The 21,080-nt window shown below is 47.4% G+C and overlaps 1 long non-coding RNA gene across 6 annotated transcripts in view; it reads right to left on the bottom strand.

Moving 5' to 3' along the window:
- LOC102557835 (uncharacterized) overlaps positions 1–21,080 on the bottom strand; it is a 159,692-nt gene that overhangs the window by 48,107 nt on the left and 90,505 nt on the right. For all 6 annotated transcript variants that reach the window (XR_009463380.1, XR_009463379.1, XR_009463381.1 and 3 more), the window contains 3 exons: positions 13,058–13,220; positions 11,561–11,722; positions 10,282–10,425 (listed from right to left, as the gene is read on the bottom strand). This is a non-coding gene — a long non-coding RNA (uncharacterized LOC102557835). The remainder of the gene's footprint in view (positions 1–10,281; positions 10,426–11,560; positions 11,723–13,057; positions 13,221–21,080) is intronic.

Genomic DNA, 21,080 nt, shown 5'->3' with positions numbered 1-21,080 from the left:
GTGCATGAAGTTTATTAAGCTGTGCCAATTTTCCATCAGGGCTGGGATCTATGGGTTTTTACCGTATGAATATTTGGCTCCATCTCAAAATAGAAAATCATTTAAAAAATATAACACAAGAAGCATTTTAGTCCTTTAAAGTACCTGTAAGCATGTGATAGAAGCTCTCATTGTCTGGATGTGATGGCTAAATTCCTACAATCAGTCAGTCAGGGATAACTGGCTTATTTAGGGCACATTTCACCGTGGACCTCCTTGAGAAAAGTATGACTTTTAATACCTGCCGTGTTGGATTTTGGTTAATATTTAATGTTGCTTCATACTTTCCATGAGTGAGTATCATTACTGCCAATTTTCAAGTGAGAAACAGAGGAGAGGAGAAGCTTCCCAAGGACATGGAAAGGGAAAACAGCAGGGCTGGGGCACAGAAGTCTTGCTGCCCCTTCACCCCCTTCCCTAGAGTCGAGCACAGAAGCCAGGAGTCTCAGCCCCTCTCTGTTAAGTGGAGTCATACTTGCAGGGTGAAGAGGTAGCCTGCTCCACATATCTGCCCATGAATTTTCTTCCTAATGCCTATCAGGCTCTATGCTAGTCAGAGAGAGGAGCACGCAGTCCAGGGATGCAGGAGATATGCACTATCCTCCCTCTGCACCAGCAAAGAGCCTTATGACTTGCTCCACTGAGCCCTTGAAACAGCATAAACCCCAGAGGCAGCCTCAGCCACCAAAAACCCCCTGGGAGAGTGGTCCATGCCTTTGAGGAATAGCCAGGGCTGCCAAGGGCACTGAAATGCCCTAGAAGCCAAATGTTCTGCATGCTTCTTAGTGATCTCCCAGGCACCATGAGGGTCCCCAGGGAACCAGGAGGCTCGAACAGCGGTACATCCTATTCTGCAGGAGTGATAGGACCCTGTGCAATGCATCCCCTTCCAGGCACTCGGCCAGAAAACAGATCACAGAAAGGTGATCCATAGAAAGCAACGTGAGCATGACCTGCTGCACAGCGTGACCCAACAACACATGAAAATCTTTCCGTTGGCCCTGGCGGGCACTGGATCAGGCCCATAGGCAGCAACTGTCCGTGGGCCAAAGGGACGGCACAGCAGAGCCTGCTGAGTCTTGCCCAAGTGGAACAAGCTTTGCAAATGAGGAAGCAAGCGAATAAAGGGCCAGGATAACGCCTCCCAACCTGATCCCCACTCATTTATTTTGGCAACGGTAGTTTAGCGTTAAATATTCATAAGGCTTCCTAATGTACAAGTAAATGTACTGTAGTATATTCCACAAAGATGATGAGGTCTCGGGGATCTTGCTGCAAACAACACCATCTCTCCGCTGCTAAATCTTCGATGAGAAGCGGGGAGAGGGTAGAAGAGAAAGTGTGTGTGTGCATGCACATGCGTGTGTGTGTACGCTGGCTTTGGAAATGTTGGATTTCTGCTGGGGAAAAACATATGCACACATGGAAAGGAGAAGTTTCTAAAGCTCCTATCGGATTTAGGAACCCAAGTCTCATTGGTGCCAAAATGTGCACTGTGGATCCTGTTCTCACGCACGCCAGTGAAAGGGAGGAGTTAGTCAATTCAAATCAGCTGAGTTACTCTGGTGTGAAGCTGGCAGAAGTGAGAGGACAATCAGCCTTGGAGACAAACTGAGCAATCTGTGCACGACTGCCTGCAGCAATACACAGGAAAATACCTGGCTTGGCTGTATGGGAATCGTTTAGTTGGGAATGATCCTGCCCCAAGCAGGGGCTGCACTAGGTGACCTTGGGAGGTCCCTTCCACCCCTCCTTTTCTAAAATCCTATTCAAATCTCCCCTGGGGGAAATAAAACAATGTTTTCCTCATATGCAAAATTACAGGGAATGCTCCCCATAGTTCCTGGTCACTCTTAAGTTCTTCATTTCAATTCACATTGCGAGTCTCTGCCCTCCCACCCATCGTTTCAGCTCTGTTTCTCCATCCAGACCTTGCTGTTCCTCTCCTAGGGGGCTTCTACTTCTCCTCCATCCTAGCCACATCCCTGTTGTGCCAGTCCTGCCTCTCCCATACACAGCTCTGGTGCTGCTCCTCATCCTCCATCATTTCCACACACCCACCTTCGTTCTGCCTTGCAGTTTCCTACTTGCCACCGCCATCCTGATTGCTGACTAATTGCACGATGGTATGTTGATGCACCTGGCGCCTTCTCCTAGGATCTGCTTATGCAAGACCCTCATTCATTTCACTTGTGACCAAAACCTCGGATGCAAACCCAGGTCTCCAGGCACGGTCTTGGCCTCCCTGTCCTCAGGCCTGCAGTCCTCAGCTTGTGGATCCGCACGTACTGCAGGAAGGACATCCTTAGCCGCTCTCAGCAGGCAGCCAGGGGAGGGCGGAGGCATTATTTAATCAAGGACTATTTAAACTGCAGGGCGGACTTCATTTACCATTACAGCGTGACATAAAAGTTTAAAGGCTTTAAAAAAAAAAAAATCTATGATACAATTTTACGCCCCTTCAAGTTCTCCTAATAAATCTGCACAAAGGAATTTATCATCTCATGGTAAATGTGTCACTTCCCCACTGGCTCTTGAAAACTCCCAGGAGGGCCCTGCATAAATCCCATGCTCCAGCTTCATTTCAGGCCCTGCGGCCATATCTCTGAGAGCTGACACACCCCTGCTGGGAAGTCACTGTCAGCCTTACTCCTGCCCCTGCTGAAAGGAGCGCTTGTTCTGTATATGTGGGAACAGCCCCCTACTGAAAGAAATAGCACAGCAACGCAGCCACGCCTCCGGGAAGAGAGATGGGGCCTGTCTGTCCTCCGGCATCCCAGTGCAGGGCATGTTCCCTGGAAGAGCTGTGATGGAGGATGCCAAGGGAGTGCGCACTGTCTGCAGCCCTCTGTTCCTAGCAGCTTCACCTCTTTGGCTCCAAATGTGTGAGCGCAATGGCAAAGCCAGCAGGATCGGAGAAGCGTGGTTTCTGCTGCTGTTGCGCAAGAGTCCACCCATCCACCTGACAGCGACTAGCATGGCCCATCATCACCATGGGTACATACAACAAGTCCCCATCTCCAGCAGTAACTGGGGAGCTGGGCAGATGGCCTCTGGGGCATGGTAATGCACTAGTCCTTCTTCCCCAATTGCACATGTACCCCAGTGCAATCCAACAGGCCTCGTCTAATTATTTCTCCTTGACAAGAACAAGCCCCAGACCCTTCTTCGCCTGACCCGCTGTCTTGCGTTTAGTTTAGTTACGGGGCAAGTCTTTCCGGGCAGGAAACACAGCTCTGTAGGCCTGACGCCCAGCTCAGAGGTCAATGCAGACTCCCCCTTGACTTGGACAGTCTTTGGATCAGATCCAAAATACCCCAAGTACAGTCAGAGTTTGCTAACGGCTGACTCAATAACAATAATATCATCCTACAGGGCCCTTTTGCTATCAGAGGGATCTGATTATTAGAAGCCCAATGAAAATACTTTACAAGCTTTGGGCTCAGATGCTCCCTGTGAGGCAGAAGCAACATCCAGGGAGAGCCAGGACTCCTGGGCTCTATTTCTACCAGTTGAACAGATGCATTGCAAGCTGAGTCACTTCTCTGTAGCTTGGCTTCCCAATCTGTAGCAACAGTTACACCCTTGTTTGGGAAGCAGAAGGCACAGGAGACATTTGCACATGATATTTGTAACCGGTGATATCAGATGTCAGAGAAGACGGCAGTCTTATTAATCATAATAAGAAGTGGGGAAAACGAGGTATAAAGAGGCAAAAAGTGATTTGAACCTTATCGCCCAAATGAGTTCAAAACACAGGCCCAGTTTTAACCACAAGGCAGGAGTGTCTCTTTCTCTGTCTCCATCGATGCGCGCGTGGTTTCCGAGCAGTACCATTTCCCCACGCAATTCGGTGGCTCTGTAATTACTCTAAAATTAAAAACATGCAAGCCTGTTGCTTCGAGGAGGTGGAAACAGAACCCGGGAGTCCCGGCTCCCAGTCCTTTGACTCGACGCTTCCCCTTCCCTTCTTGCATCAAGCACGCCTGGCCGACAACACCGGGTGGCAGTGGCAGGAGGAATTAGTGCAGCCCAGCTGAACAGCTGGCACCTAATACACAAATCAAACACCCATGTGCAAAATGCCACAGGGAGCACGTCGGCTCTTCTCCAGCCTCCTGTTCCTCTCGTCATTCCTGTTGCACACAGTCAACAGCCTTCAAATATTTAAGCTCTTGAACACAAGGCCCTGATTCCTTTCCTCCAGGCCCACATGCTGCTCTCAACCATGAAGGCCGGCAGACCACAACAAGCCTTTCTTCCTGCTCCTCTTGTGGAGGGCCTGACATGACTGCGTAATCACCAAGTGAAGACGCAGGCTATTTTGGAGGGGAAATAAAAACGTATCTATAATTAATGATCCTCCAAGAAGGCACGGCCCCTTGCTAATGTAGCGATTTGGTGAAACATAATTTATGAGACTCTGAGCTTAATCATCGATAAGATCCTGAGTCAGACGCGTGGGGAAGGAGGGGAAGGGGAGTTGCCTGCTGTGATTGTGCATTCAGACGACGCTTGTAACATCCAAAGCTTTTTGGCAGGAACAAAACCCCTCACAAGATGAATGGAGATAACTAACTGCACCATGGCTGATTTACAGGGAGAGGCTAGAAAAAGGACACCCGCCGGTTGGCATCTATTAACAGAAGCCTTTTCTGCAGGTGTAATTATACTAATGAGTAGGCAGGTGCAATACCCGAGATGCACCAGCCTTAAGGGCTCAGACCAGTCAATTTAAGTAAGGACCCAGCCTCACCTGGAAAGGGATTTCCAGAATCCCACTGACTTTAACTGAAACCCTGAAATAGGTTCGCAGTGTTTTTTCATTCATGGAAAAATAGTCCTTTTCCCCCTCAAAAAACCTCCTTTTCTCACAAAAGGTACCAGCATCTAAATTTTCCACTTGATTACCAAGCTTTTCTTACAGTAATTTTTATCTGTATCACTTTAGACGCATTTCATTCACTGAAAAATGTCTGATTTCTACCAAAGACAGCTTTGGAACAACTAATGTTTTCTAAAAGAGGGATAAAATTGTTGATTATAATATTGAGGAAAATTGCAAAAAATGAGAAAAGGAAAAGAGTTGGTTGAAAGTTTTCCATCTTTTTTTTTCTTTTTCAAGCAGAAAATGATTCTTTTAGCTAGACTAAGGCTTCCATAGTAAACTCCTATTTTCAGTGACAACAGAAAAATTGGAAATCTATCAGCTTTCAACTGCTGAAACCTTAAAAAGGGTCACATTTGGCAGATGAAAGCTGAAAAAAAAAAAATCAGATGACTGAATACACATTTTCAAGAAAACAAACCTTTCTGCTTGACTTGCTAAAATTGTTCAGTTTTCCATCACTGAAAAACAAAATTGAGGTTTTTTTGATGGTTGGGGGGGAAGGAGGGGGAGGGTTAATGGTTTTCATTCATCAAAATGTTACTTTGGTGTTCAGGCTTTCTGGGTTGCAACAGAAACCTCTGAAAACTGCTCAACATTTTCTGCAAAAAATCTGAATTTTTAATGGAAAAAAATATTTTCCTGCCCATATTTACAAGAATGCCCATTTCAAACCCATGGAATAGGAATAACCTAGACAGTTCAGTATCTTTTGGGAAATCAGTTCTCATTTCTTTTCTTTTTTTTTTTTTAACCTGTTTTAGCCCAAAGTGGCTAAGCGCTCTTGAAAAGCAGGCCAAAAGTATGACGCACCATGCTCTTGTCAAAACTGTCAGAAACATTTTCCCTATGTGTAGATAACAGGGATAGCGTGTTCATAGAAACCATTAGGAGTTAAATGAGCCCCACTGCATTATTTTATTTTATTTTTTTGTCCTTCAGCATCATGTAGGGACCCTAAACCAGATCTCCATGAAGTTAGGAACTGGCTTTACCATAATCTTTTCCAGATCTGCAATGCATAGCGCACCCATTCTGCAAAAAGATTACCTAGCATCTTTCCCAATGATACAGTTAGTCCAATAAACACCATCACAGAAAAACCCTTGCTTCTCACACATTTCCAGAACCAACACAGCTGCAAAGATACTCCAACGATATGGTTTATATGCACACATGTTCCATAACACGATTCGCTTTGAGTGCAACACGGCAGGGGGCTGGACCCGATGATCTTGCGAGGTCCCTTCCAGCCCTAATGTCTGTGAAATCTATGAACTATTTGCTCTTCTTGTTGCACATGAAAATGTGGAATATCTTTCATGACATGATTAGGACCCAACGTTGGATGGGCTTGCACGCACATACCACCTTATGTGTTGAATCGTAACTGCCCCAGCAAGAATCATGAGCCTGATACCAAGAGCTAGTGATGATTGTCCTTTCAGCCTAATTGGTGCCCTAATTGGGGTTGGGGCGGAGGTGCCTGCAATTTACCTCTGTCACTAAGAGAGTTCATTTTAAGTGAGCATCCATAGGACCCCTGGGCGGCCTTGGACTTTGTACAGCCCTTTTGCCTGGGGATTTCAAAGCTCTTTCTACAGCATAAGCCATGAATCCTGGCCCTGGTGTGGCAGCAGGAGGAGGTGAGCTGACTTCTGCCCCCTGCACACCCTGCTGCCACTCTCCATGATCAGCCTGATGCTTATCACTCATCTCTGGGAAAGAACATTAGGACCAGACTGAAACAAGAGGGGCTGCCTGCCCATCCCTACCCCTTGGTGCTGAGCCAGAGAGAGTCGCCCTCCGTCCTCCTGATCAGCAAAAGCCCCTGTAGGCACCGACTCAACACTCCTTTAAATCATTCTACAGTCTGATAAGCATTTGTGAGCCTTTAAAATGATAATTGCACAGTACGGGGTAAAGCATAACAGTGGTAGTGTGAATATTCATGAGCTGGGGACCAGCAATGTTACTGCTTTCAAAGGGAAGCCAATGGCACACCTCTGATAGCAGTCGCAGCAGGAACCAAACAAGCCAAAGCGGCATCTCCTCCCCAAAGCATGTTGGGAAATATTATTATTGCAGAGTCATTAATTTGTGTTTTTGTTCCCTATTAGCACTGCCTGATCTCCTCATTAGCATTGTTAGTCCCAGGGCTTATGGTGCAGAGAAACCGAATCCTGGCAAACATCATCAGGGCTGGCTGTGAAAAGATTTGCGAGAGCCTGGGAAGCGGCGGGGCTGTCTGCTCATCACCTGCGCAGTGCAACCTGTAAACATCAGGGCAATCTCTATTCATGTCTGGGAGAAGTACGAAAAGCTACTAACTCCTAGGTTCCAGCTGAAGGGACTAAGAGCCAGGATGCATCAGATGCCCAAAGCAACTCTGCTGACTTCGGTGGCACTGATGAAAACGCACGCAAAACCAGGATGTGCCTCTCGGGCAAGGCCACCTCTGGCTGCAGGGGGCAGAGGCAAAAATACATGCCAGCACCCTCCCTTCCTTTCACAAGACCATCTTCCCATGAAGCAAAGCAAAGCATTCAGCACACGCTAAAAGCAGGCTGCTCAGCATGGGGCAGGCAGGCCTGTTGCAGCAGCCAACCTTGCCAGGACTGTTTTCAAGGGCTATTTGCAGCTCTGACATCCATGGAGAAAAGGGGATGTGGAATCAATTATCCTAAACCTTACAACAAGAGCCCTCCGGGAGCCTGCAGTCAAGCGGCGGGATTACCAAAGGGACAGCCACATGCCACACTGGCCCAGAAGCCTGAAGAATGTATTTTAAAGATAGTTTAATTAGCCTGATTTATGTCGCTTTCCATCGATCGGGTCCCCAGCACTTCAGGAATCTATCAGAAGGAAAACGGACAGCATCGATTAGGTCCAGACCCCGCGCTGGAATAACATCGACTCGCGCTATATTTAATAAGCAAATAGCTCTGTCATAAATATAACCAGAAGAGACGCAGGGATGGGGCGATGGCCTAGTCTGGTAGGATGCTTTGTGCACGGCTGTGCTGGGAGAGGCCTTGAGTCTGGGCTGGATCAGAGTGGTAGCCAGGGACAATGCTCTCACCATCTCAAGGCCAGATCTCCCAAAAGCTGCGCTGACATCGAGAATGCCAGCAGCACTTAAGGCAGGGAAACGGCTGTCAACAAGAGCGTGGGCTGAAATGTCAGTGCCTGCATTTGAGTGCATCCTTCCTCCACAAGAGTCCCAGTGAAATCCCAATCAAACAAGACAACCAAAGATAGTGTTTCCCCCTGCTGCTCAGTGCTAAGATAGACTTTGAAGGAGCTGGTCCCAAAAGAAAAACTGGGGGGGGTACGGGGGAGAGCATTTCCGAGCCACAAAGGAGAATGCTCCCAACTCCCATGACAAATCACAGCCAGCTGGGATTTTGCCTTTCCTTTAGTTTCAGTGCAAGTTGGCTACCAGCCTGCCCTATGCATCTTTCCAAAATCTCCCACCAGTTCATTTCCATTTGAAAGTCCTTCTCCGATCTACCAACCCCAGGCTAATAAAACTGAGTCATGTCTCATGGCACAGGCAGTCTGTTTGCTTTTCATCTGCATTTCATCTGGCTGCTGCCGTGAAACACGACTTGGTGGTTTCTCTCATTTGTGGGGTCTCAAGCCAGTTCTGCTTTTGTTTTCCATGTACTCAGCCAGCACCACTGTGCCTGGGCTTTCAACAAAGCCAGGAAGTGTTGCACAATACACAGCAGATTCACTTGGTGTAAATCAACGTAGCAATATTGACTTCAGCAGAATGATGCTAATTTATACCAGCCAAGGATCAATTACTCTCTCTGCCTCTCTACTTATCTACCCACCTTTCTTGTACATACTCCACGGATCTTGACAAAAAATCCTGACAATTTCTTTTTGTATTAATTTGTGTTATTACTGTCTTTTTTTTTTAACCCATAATTGGGTCTGAAGCAGACGGATGCACATTTAGAATACTAGGACCATATCACAGTGGTCTTGCACCTTGTACGGACATTTTATGTACAGCAAAATGAGTTTGGAGTTGGTATAAAAGCCTGCAATTATACGGGCATAAGGAACATGTAACACAGGGGCCTTCTCGGGGCCCATCTACCAATGGCCCTGCCCACCTGTTCTGGGCCAACCACCCTCCTTCTCGCCTACCATGCCTTGTTGTTAATTAATTAATGATCTTAATTAGGCAGGAGGCTGCCCATTTTCTTGCCCCAATGCCAGGGGGCGCTATCTGTGGCTCTGTACCTCCCCAACACTGCAGCCCATGCCTTGCAAATGGCATCCATAGTTCTTATAGTCACCGACCCCATGCTGGGCCACAGACTTCTCCAATCAGGACCCCTCTAAGATCCCTCTATTCCAGCAGCCTACCCTACCTTCATTCAGGCTATCTAGCTCCTTGAAACTATTTTCCCCCCTCGGGTGTGGTCCCCTCGGGACCTTTGGCCATACAGGCCCTGGCCTCATCTCCCAGGCCAGTCGGAAACCCCAGGCCTTCAGCTCTGGGCGTCCCTTGTGGTGGGCCCCTGGCCCTTTTGACTGTCCAGTCCTGGCCCCAGCATTGAGCAGTCAAGGGTACTCTCTCCATCAGGTCTCCGAGTCTCTAACCCCACTCTATCTCCTGGGGCCTGCCCTCTGGGCCCTAGTAGCAGGTGACCCACCTGGTTGCGGGGACTAGGGTTAAGGTGCCCTGACCCGCCTTTCACCAGGGTGGTAACTGGCCTGGCATTTCCTGGGGGCTCCCACACCACTGAGAGCCCCACCAGGCCACCCACTCCTGGCAGGGTGCAGTTTTAGGTCATGCCCAGGACCAAGGAGCCTCCTAGTCATCCCCTACAGCTCCTCCCTTACCTCCAGGTTGTTGCAAGGAGCCTTGCAGCCAAGCCATGTTGCTGCCTGGGCTGCCAGCAGGGAACTGATCTGTTTATATAGGCAGCCAGGGATCTAACATGGCTGCTGCAATCAAGCACCTGCTGGCTGCTTGGTTCAGGTCTTAAAGTGGCAGGCACCAACAGTGCCCTGCCACAGAGCATAACATCTAATACTCAGGAGACCTGGGTTTTACTCTTTGCTTTGCTTCCAGTCTGTGGTGCTGAACAAATTGTTTCGCTGTCTTCTTCCAGCTGTCATCGGACCTGTCTCTGTAAGTAGGAAGCCATTTGAGGCAGGGACTGCTTTTATAGTGGCAACTACAATGGGTTCCCAAATGAGTGAAGGCTGTTAGATACTATCATCATTTTTTTACCCACTTCACGCATGTGTATTTGATGACCCAAGGGACAAGAGAGTGGAAAATCAGAACCACACTGAATGTAATAGCAGTTGGGAGTTCTCATTACCTGCTGTGAAGAATTAAACATCTTGCTGGATTCCCCAGGATGGTTCCCCAGGGGGCTTCAGGGTGCAGGGCACATAGGCCACATACCAGCAGGAAAAAAGGAAGGCCGGTTCAGCTGGATTCAATGCCAGGAACTTGGCCTAATCTGGGGAGATAAGAAAATGATTAAGGATATATGCCCTCCAAGAGAGCAGCAGGCATTCCGCCTTCGCCCAGGTTCCAATCACATTCCTCAGCACAGAGGTTGTTGGAGAGGTTTGTTTTTTTCCCTCCCAGTTCTAATAAAAATTAAGTGAAACAAAATGAAAGCAAAAATCTTGCAAGGCAAGAACAGAGCAGGCAATTAGCTTGTGGCTCTTGAAAAATTATTCACTAATTGTGCAAAGAGTTGTGTGCACAAATCGGACTAATAAACTAGATTTAATTTGACGCTGGAAAGCGAGCAAGCAGGGAACAAGGAGGCGGGATGAAGCTCAAGTGCTAATAGGCTCCGCTGGTGCCTTGACTCAGCCCTCTGGAAAGTACTTCTCAGCAAATGCGAAATTGCATCTATTGACATTGGGGACTGCATTCTGTATGAATTACCCAGGATTGCACAACCACCTGCTTTCCCAGGGAAGTGACCAGAGCCATTATGGGTATTGCTGTTATCAGAGCTGGAGAGCCATGGGGGTACATGGAGAAGGCAAGAGCTCTGGCACACAATGCTGTGGGATCTTCTCGATCAAAACCAGCACTCTCACTTCAACAGGGAAGTTTTGTGCCACTGGTGGAGATGACACCCAGGACATTTTTGCTGCTATGACCTACATTAGCATCTGTACCTTTGCTGAAACATAAACACTAGTTTGGCTAGGATTGATGAGACCCTACTGGAAATACACATGGTCCATTAAATGTAGGCATCAAAATCCAGTTCAGAGTCCTCTGGCTTAAAAGCCCATTAAAGCCCCTGATGATCCCAGGGACAGCAATAACCAATTGACACCTATCTTCATCTAATACCCTTCACCAGTTGACCTCAAACCCCTTTGCAAAAGAGGGCAGTATCATTTACCCCTGTTTTACAGCTTGGGCAACTGAGGCACAGGGCAATAATGTGACATACCCAAGGTCACCCAACATGCAATGAAAGTGCTGGGATGAGGCTCCCCATTTCCTGTGCCCCTGTAAACTGCTCTGTTGGCTAGGTCACACCAGATGCATCGTACAGAACAGAACAGAGAAGGTAGGGCAGAGGTAAGCGTGAGGCCTGTGCGTGCACGTGTACAACTTCTTACCTGTTGATCCCAAAGGCTGGGAATCATCATCATCACTGGGTCTCTCATTGCATCACCTTCTGGATCCGAGGATCCCCTCTCTTTCCAACCTCCTTTCTAACCACCTTCCAAAGGCCCTCACTCCACAGTGGGTTCCACAACTCCGAGCTTAATGTCTCATGCCTAAAATGCATGGACATCCATGTAACATAAATTATGCTCCCACAGTCCTGCCACAATCTGCTCTGGGATCAGTGACAAACCCTGCCTAGATGTGTGACTGGAGCTGGGCTCCTCCATGGTTGTTCTCAAGCCCTGGTTTGGAACAAGAACAGAAAGCCTCTAGGCTGGACCCCAGGAGAGAAAATCCCAAATCCCTCTATATCTGGGTTTTCATCAGATGGTTGCTCCAACAGGATTTTATTTATCAAGCCTTCCCACTTTCATCTTTTGTTTTAAATCCTCAGGTATCTGTGGTTGCCCAGACTTGAGGAGGACAGTGTACGAGACAGTGGAGAGCTTGGGCTCTGTTCTCTCTGCCCTGCCCTGCTGGCAGTGGCAGAGGTTCAGTCCTGAAGAACACAGCTATGTCTTCTTTCCAAAACATCTATGGCCCCTTCACCTCCTCACATGCAGAACCAGCACCTTCAGCTCTTTTTTTTACCCACAAATGAACTGACTGATGCATCTAAGACCAACTCTGTATTTCCCCTCCATTTGTAGTAATCCCCACCATAAGCTTGACACAACGGCTCCAGTTTTGGCAGAGAAAATCACGGGTCAGTCCCAGTGACAGCAATAACAAAGTGGTTAATGCAGAGGTAGCATGACCCTTGGGAAAAAAATGCCTCTCGCTGCATGCTGGGGCATGTATTACCCACCACAGCAGTGATGCACACAGGCTGACATGCTTCCCTGTGCCCATCCATGCATGCATGCTCTCCCACACTTGCATGCACCTGTTCAAGCCTGTACACATGTGGTCTCCCTCCCCTGCACACACAAACACTTGACAAGCACAAACATTCATCCCGTCACATGTGCCCACGTGTACTCACACACACAGACTTGAAAATCTAACCAAAGTTCCCTGCAGAAAATGCGCTGAGCATGGACTGCTGGAGATAGAGAATCTGGCAGTCATGGCAGCAACCTTGGGAGTTTCCTGTTTTACAAAGGCAAATTGTTTTTTCCATTTACCAAATAAACCTCCTTTGCCACCTTGCTCCCTGGACTGAATTCATGTGCAGCAGTAGGTAGAAACTTGAAATATCTTTGTTAATAACTGACAGTTATAATCCCCCCCTCCTCTTACCCCTTAATCGGTGTCTACTGCAATAAACAGGAAACACTTTGGATCTGAATATTGGGGCTCAGCAGTGGGTTAAATACATCTGAGCTGTACTGATGACATGTGCAAGGCAAGATAGAGCCTTCCCCCTTCACAGGCACTGCATGAAAATCACCTCGGTGTTGGGCACCACTTTTATTTTATTTAGTTCCTGAAAGTTAACTCACCTGGGAGTGAATTGCACTCTGTCACCACAATCTTCCCCCAGCAAGAGGTGGGCACAGGGTAAAACCTGGAAGAGACTCTCGCTGCACTGGTCCCTTCTTGCTGAAGTCTTGGTCAGGTACAAAGTAGGGATGTTCCTGAGTGTCTGAGAAGCCCATACGCATCCTAAGCACAGTACACGCCTTGTTAATGGAAAGAAATCCCCACTAGGTCTCGGCAACACAAGGCCAAAAAGAGGGAAAGAGAATGTTACATGCTCCCAGCATCTCACCAGCCTTGAAACATGGAGTCTGATTTGGCCCTAGCTGCAGTTCCCCCTGAATTCAAAAGGATGGATTTGGCCAGGGGAATGCCAGCATCTGCTTCTATTTCTGTAGCCATGCAGAACAGGAATTCACTGATCTTATAACAACTATATAAGGTACAGGCTGGATGTGTGCATCTCTGCTGACAGATCACTAACAAGGCTTTGCTGGCATAGACCTTGACAAGTCAGTTCCAGAAATGAGGCTGGAGACTTGGCTAATATTGCCAGCTGGGATAGACTTCAGAAAGGAATTCCTGAGCTATGGCTGGCACCCGAATCTCTGGTTTGTCCCATATGCAAGCAGCAGGAACGAGACCTTCTGGCTGCTAGCAGGTAGGTAGGGAAGAAATGCTAGGGTGTTTTCAGGCTGAGCATGATATAACTGGGGCTGGTCCTCCTTGGAGTAGGGAATTGGACTAGATGGCTGGGGACAGACATTACACGTAAGCTGGTTTAAATGATCAGAAACTGGTTTAAACCTGTAACAGATCAGACATTTGATGCACATAAACCAGTTTGAAAATGGCTGAAACTGGGTTGAGATAAACCTGGTTGAATGTAGTATCAGACTTAGCTGATTTGGCTCAAGCTGGTTTATGCAATGTCTGTCCCAGACCCCTTGCTGGTTTAAGTTAAAACAGACTCCCTCAGCATCCTGGCATGCTCTCTGGGCTGGACAGAGCTCTGCTCCAGTGAGCTGGGCTGCCCGTGGACAGATGCTGGTCTGCCATGGCCCCTGAGGCAAATTCCTCCCTCAATCCCCTCCGCACCACCCCCGCTGGCAAACCCTGGGGACCGCGGCTGGGGTTTGCCAGCCCCAGCTGCACCTCCACAGCTTGCCTGCAGCCAGGCAGGGGCACAGTGAATTCCTTCCTCTGTCCCCTCTCTCCCCGGGAACCCCTGGGGGTTTGGCTGCAGTCTCTATGGCCTGCCTGAAGCCAGGCGGGGATGCACCTGTGAACCAAGTGTTAGGGTGACAGTATTTGGATCTTAGGGAGCATTGGATTTTGCAGCTGAATAAAAGGCTATAACCTGTGGCCTAGCAAAGCTGCTAACCACAAGACAGAATGGTATGTTAAAAGTAACATTGCAAGACACTTAGGCACACATTTTCCTAACAATATAGTAGTGTTGTAAGATATATAGCTCATTGTATAAAAAGAACAGGATGCAAACCACTGGCTATCGTTAGAAGATAAAGCAGATTTTGCTTATGAATGCTCATGCTGAGCAAGCCATTTGCTTATGCTAAATAGCCATCTTAACTGTGTCAACCATTTTCAAGTGAGTCTGTGTAAGTCTGCGTGCTGTGAATGAGGTGAAGTTTTAGGAACATGGAGATGGTACAACCTGGGACCGAAAAACTGACTGGAATGTGAAAGACAACACGGATTCTGTTACCAGTTACAAGATTGACATATGCAAAAAGGTGAATGGTGATTGGTAAAGAAGCCTCCAGAAGCTTCCACACTTTGGTCGAAGTCCACCCAAGTCACCAAAAGAAGCAGGGGTCAAGGTCTTAGGCATGCGCTCATAGCAAAAAGACATGTAAATAAGTGAAATACATAGGCAATTCTATGCTAACGAAACAAACAGTAAACAGAGGTGGAGCTTAAAATGGGAAGGACTAAGGGTGGAACAAAGGAGGGACAAAGGAGAAGTAAATGTTAATGAGCATAAACCAAGGTGTATAAATATGGAAAGAACTAATGTTCGTGGCAACTCCCCAGTTTGTTGGAGCTGGCCCAAAGCTGTCTCCATTTTGAATAAAGCTGTTGACGAGCAATGTGTGCAGGTGATGAGAGATAGCATTGATCTGTTGTTTCCCTAGTTGTTGGGTGTCACATGGAGTTGAAGTCTAACCCCAAGAGCTAAGACCTACAGGACCAGACTGAGAGGTGGGAAGTGTTGGCAAAGACCTGACAATCATCCTATGTGCTGGAGTTAAGGGAAGTTGCAGACAGCTTCACCCAAGAATGCAGAGAGCTACATTTACATTATAAAGCAGAATGTGTAAAAGGTGGGAATACCTAAACAAACCCTTTCTGAATGCCTGTCTGTAAGGAGACACTCTGCCCTCAGGATTAGTAAAACCAGTTCTTGTCTTCCTGGTTTATATTTTAAGTTAGATTAAGTTGTGTATGCTGTGTTTTACTGGGCTGTATCTTAGCTTAGGTGAAGATTTTTGGTAGTTCCCTGCTGTACGCTTTGCAAACTGGTGTGTTCGATACATGCTTGCTCCAGAGAAAGGACTTTTTCCCCTTCCCCACTCCTCAGTCTAGCAGCAGCTCTCTCTCCTTGCCCCCCAACCCCCAATTCCCCTCCAGGCTGGTGGCTGGCATCCCATATGTTGTGCTAGCCCTGGCTGGTGTCTGGCCCCACTTTGCTCCAGCTCCAGCAGGGAAGGGTGAGAGCCTTGGAGGGCATCTCTCTTCCCTCCCCTTTGGCAGTAGCTGGCAGGCATGCTCTAGTGCCCCCCCCCCCCCCCCCCCCCCCCCCAGCTTCTGCCTTGAGCCACTGCAGGCATGTGGCTACATTTCCTGATTTAACAGAGAATGTCTGTCCAGTTGTTAAATTAGTTTAAGCTGCACAGCTTAGACTAACCTGCAAAGAGTGAATCAATTCAGGCTCTAGCTTTTTGCATGTCTGAGCCCAAGTCAATGTGACCTCCTGAGGTCCCTTCCAACCCTCATTTTCTACAATACTATGCATGGCTGGGTGGCAAAACCTCTCCAAAATCTATGCAAAGCCAGAATGTGCAGGGGCAAATAAAACAACAGTGGAAGCTCAGTAATAGCCTTTGTGTATCTATAGAGTGGTGATCACTTGCAATCAAAGATGGTTAAAAAATCTCCTATCTATGGCGATGGGGCAAGCAGAGGCAGGTGATATGGTGACTTCAGTAGGGACACCCTCTCAGCACTAACCAGACCACTGGTACAGTAACACTTGTAACCCAAAATTAAGCACAATCTGCATGCTTTTTATATTTTAACTCCATGGATACTTTCGTTTGCGCTGGTAAGTGTCCAGGCCAATCCTGGCACCATTAATGCAGGTGTACGAAGCCGGCACTAAAGATCAAAGCTCCTACCACAAGACAGATGTTGTAACACTCGTTGGAAAAATACTGCTGACATGGTTTTCTGTCAAAAAATGCCATTGCCATTGAACTGATTATTTTCCCACAAAAATTATGTGATTTTGACATCATTATATTTAGCAAAGGAATTTTGAAAAGACTGAAATCTCCTGTTTTAATATTTTCAGAATGAAAAGACTGGATCTGGCAGTTCAAAACATCTGGATCTTAAACACTTCTGAAAAAATCTTTTCAGGAGCAGAACAGAAAAATTACACTCGGAGACAGGGAGAAGATTCTCCATTCACAATTTCAAAACAGTTACTAAAAAGGAGCCAAACGTTCCTTAGCTATGCATTTTGCTTTTATTTGAAAGCCTAACTTCATAATTATATTAACTTTATTCTCTGTTGGTTCAGGATAAATGGCAGCTAATCAGAAGGTAATTCTTGTGCTATTTCTGTCTCCTAGACTAGAGCCTTATGGGAGAAACCTCAACTTACGTGGTGACTAATCTTTGAACCATTTGATAACTTTAAATCTAATCACCAGGTGACCTACAGGGACGTGTAAAAATTGCTGTGTGTTTAGATAGCAATTACATTTATCTCCAGGGTAGTTAATTACATGCTTATTAGACCTGCTTTGTACAATAATGCCAGGCAAGTCACAATTCCTTTTAAGCAAATCGGTCCAGAAATCCACAAAAAAATTTAAGCTGCTCAGGTTCAGGTAGTAGGACAAGTATTTCAAAATCAGGTTTGCCAAACTTCTCTGTGTTGCCATTGCTCAGTCACACCCACTGGTGACCAGACCTGACTGTCTTTAACCTCTGAAGTCACTGAGACAGAAATTTAGGGATAACCAAAGAAGCGAAAAAGCCAACTTTGAATCGTACACCCGCTCCACACCGGAGCATCACCTAGAGTCAACTATTGAACCAGAGCATCACCTAGAGTCAATTATTGCAGCTCCACTGATCTGGACCCTTCTCTGAAGATACATACCTATCATTTATCATTCGTATGACGGTAGCACAGAGATGCCCCAACCAAGATCATGCCCCCATTGTGCTTGGCACTGTACCAATTCATGGTGCTACATAAGACTGCCTTGAACTGCCTAGGACTAACACGGCCACCAAATACATCCTTGAAGTGCCTATGACTTCCATAGGCAACAGAGGTCAAGAAGAGGAGAAAGCAAGTACTATCAACCCTACTATGGATAGGGAGGGCACAGAGATATTAAGGGCCAAGCTTTCCACGCAGGGAGATCCACTGGTTGTTTCAGATCTCTCAGTGACCTGCTGAAGGTCATCCAGGAAGCCCGGCCAAGCCGAGAAGGGGACCCGGCTCTCATGCACACAGGAGTCAAGAAACCACAACAGCAAAGCTAATTCTAAGTTTGTGCAGCTCCCATGTGCCTCTCCAGTCTGGCTGAGCCCTATTATTTTTCTGCTGCCTCTCTCTTTGACAGGACAGATGACATTTATATTTCCTGAAAGCTTCAATAAAAGGCACTTTAGCCACAATCACCTCGATCTCATTTCCAGTCAAACACAGCCACCACCCTCCTCCCAGATTAAAATAAGGGCCCAGGTCATTCTGACAGGCTGTCAGAGACATGGTCCTGTCCGATGGATATCTTGTTGTTGGAATCCAAGGACAAAAAATTTGCTAAATGGCTTGAAAAGGACAAGAAGAGTGGCTGAGAGACAGTCACAGCTAAGTTGTTAACATGCCAGCCTGGGTGGTAATGTCCCAGGGATGGCTTAAAGGACAGATATCCTAGAGGGTCTCTCTACCACGGACAGTCTTATAAATATGGCACTGGGTTTGGGAGATTTTGATTCACCTCTCATATTTGCCAGGCATTCTGCTCATGACCTCGGGGAAATCGCTTCACCTGCACTTCAGCTCTCTATCTGCCATCTGATGGCCATGGCACTTCCTTAACAACACTAGTCTGTCTCATTCGGATGGCACACTATGGCAGGGGTGGGCAAAATGTGGCCCACGGGCCGGATGTGGCACGCCAGGCCATTCCATCCGGCTCACGGGACCCCTAAAAAATTTAGAAAATTAATATTTATCTTCCCCCAGATGCCTGTCATGTGGCCTTCGATGGCTTGCCATAGCTCAGTAAGCAGCCCTCCACCCAAAACAATTGCCCACCCCTGCTCTATGGGCGAGGGGCTTTCAAGATGTGTGCAGAGCTTCTGGCATAATGGCACCTCGTGGGTGGGCTTCTCCATCAGCGGTTCCCAAACTGTGGGTCATGACCTCCAAATGGGGTCACAACATCAGAGGATGGGGTCGCAGGGGTCGGAGGCCATGCTGAGGAAGTGGGGCCAGAAATGAGGCAAAGTTTGGGAAGTGCTGTGCTAGATATTAATGCAGAACAAGGAGTGCAAAGAAGTGACCAGAAGAATGCCAATGGAGCAGGTTTCCTCTGCATTTGCTCCCGATGCCTGAAAATGAAAACACCCCATGGAAAGGGCTGGGTTTTCTACTAAATTCTTCCAAAAACCAGGCACGGTACCCAGGGAATCAGGACTTCCAGACAGGCTTCAAACCCTTGCCAGAGTATCTGCCAGCTCGCCCACCCAGAGGGTGGTCAGAGCTTCCACGCAGCAGGTCGCCTGGCGCTCTCCAAAACTGGGGGTTTGATGCATGCCCCATGCAACTGCTCCTGCTTGCACGCACCAGACCTGGAAATGCAGTGGTGAGGCCTCGCAGTCGCTTTGCAGCTCCATTTCCAGGTAAGGTACTTGCGAGTGGGAGCAGGTAGGTGGGGTGCACCCTGCTGCCATGATGCTGGGGGTGCAGTGGTAAATGTAGCTCCCCGGGGCAGCTCTCAGATGCCAGGATTTTAGGAGCGTCAAGAGTCGCGATTTTAGGAGCGTCAAGCAGAAGCTACGGAGCCCGTCACATTTCTCCCTGGGCTCTTTACAGAGGCATGCCCTCATCTTTCTTAGCCAGCTGCTTCAGAGCAGCTTGCTCCTGGTCATCTCTCTAGGGGGATCTCCTCTATTTGACCTGCTCTCGCTCATCTTCTCTCTCTCTCTCTCTCTCTTTCTCTCTCTCTCGCTTCTGTCTTTCCTACTTTCCACAATGCCTCTAAATTCAATTTACTTCCAGGAAATAAAAGCTATTGTTATGAGTTTTTTTGCTTTCAATAACCTACTCCCCCTTTTTTCCTTAACAGCAGCAAGGCAGAGGAAAGTCATTAGGAAATGAGCACAACCACTCCATTTTCCCCGGTGGCCCGGGGTTGACATTTGCCTGTTCTCTACCTTAAAATAATGCTGAGTTGTTGAAAACAGCAGTAAGGAGGAAAATCCTTTTGTAGATGTGTGTGTGTGGTATGTATATAAGTATACAAGGCCTTGTCCTCAACCAAGCCATTGAAGCAATTCATGTAAATTCCTTTTAAAACTCCTGCAATAATGCTCTGATTTGAGAGTTAGGCTGACTTGGTTATGGCTGAAACCCACCCCTAGCTGACTCCGGATACACCACAATAAACTGATTTAATGAAAATGAGTTTGTCCACACAGTTCTTGGCCCCAGCTGAACAGCGCTCAATTAAAACTACACTTTTAATTACACTAAAGCAGCTTCCTTGTGCCAACAAGCGCTAGGAATAGGATCAGCTCTCGTCTGAACTCCCTTATGAGTCTGCAGCTACACCCGAAACAGGGGGACGCCGTTATTCATTAAGCCAGACAGTCCACCGTCCGCAACTTAAATTGTTATTACACGTCTCTCTAAAAGATATGCTCTGGTTCCACCCAAAGCTTTTGCAGTCTGCAGCATCCACTTAGACAGCAGGGAAGAATAACTTTCTGTTCATGCGGGAGCTACCAGCTAGCAGTCTATGCCTGTACTGTGCAGGAGGTCAAACAAGGTGATCATAATAGCCCCTGCTGGCCTGGAAAACGAAGAACTCACCTACTCAGTACTCCAAAGAGTTGCAAAAACACAGCTAAGGCCCTGGCTTCATTTCCTACAGCGTTTTCCTAGAGCTGTCTGCTGGCCTTATATTTTGGCGACTAATATAACAGTTTGCCCTCATGCTGGGGCTTGCATCTGAGTCTCAAGCACTTCACACATATTGAAGAGATCAGCTACGGTGAAAGAGCCCTTTTGGCAGTGGAAAGTGGAGGTATGTTTCTACCCTTTATTCAGTCCAGTAGCTTCACGTGAGCTTTGTGCAAAAGAGAATCAGGCTCGGTATCACTAGCCCATTCCCATTTTACAGATGGCAAAATAGAGGTTCAGAGTGACGGGCCAAAGCCTCTCAAAATCCATGGCAGCACCAGGAGTGCAATCCAGACGTCCTGCCTCCTGGGCTTGTTTAGCATCACTGCAAGATCACGCCTTTGCCTTGTGTCTCTCTTCCTTCTGCTTCCAGCAACCAAGTCCAGCTAGGAGCGAATGGCTGCTCCAAGCTGTCCAGCCCTCCCATTTCCACATCCTTGCTTTATTTATTTATTTTTTAAATAGTTGCTATCCATCTTTTTTTTTTTTCAGAAACATCCACTTCATTTCTCACCAGTCTTCCCTCCTCCTCAGAGTTCCCTTTGGCTCCAAACACCTAATAAAGCAGCTGTGTCCATTTTATTTATGCC

The sequence above is a fragment of the Alligator mississippiensis genome, chromosome 7 (genome assembly GCF_030867095.1).
Source record: "Alligator mississippiensis isolate rAllMis1 chromosome 7, rAllMis1, whole genome shotgun sequence".
Lineage (NCBI taxonomy): Eukaryota > Metazoa > Chordata > Crocodylia > Alligatoridae > Alligator > Alligator mississippiensis.
This window is presented reverse-complemented; position numbering and strand designations above follow the sequence as displayed.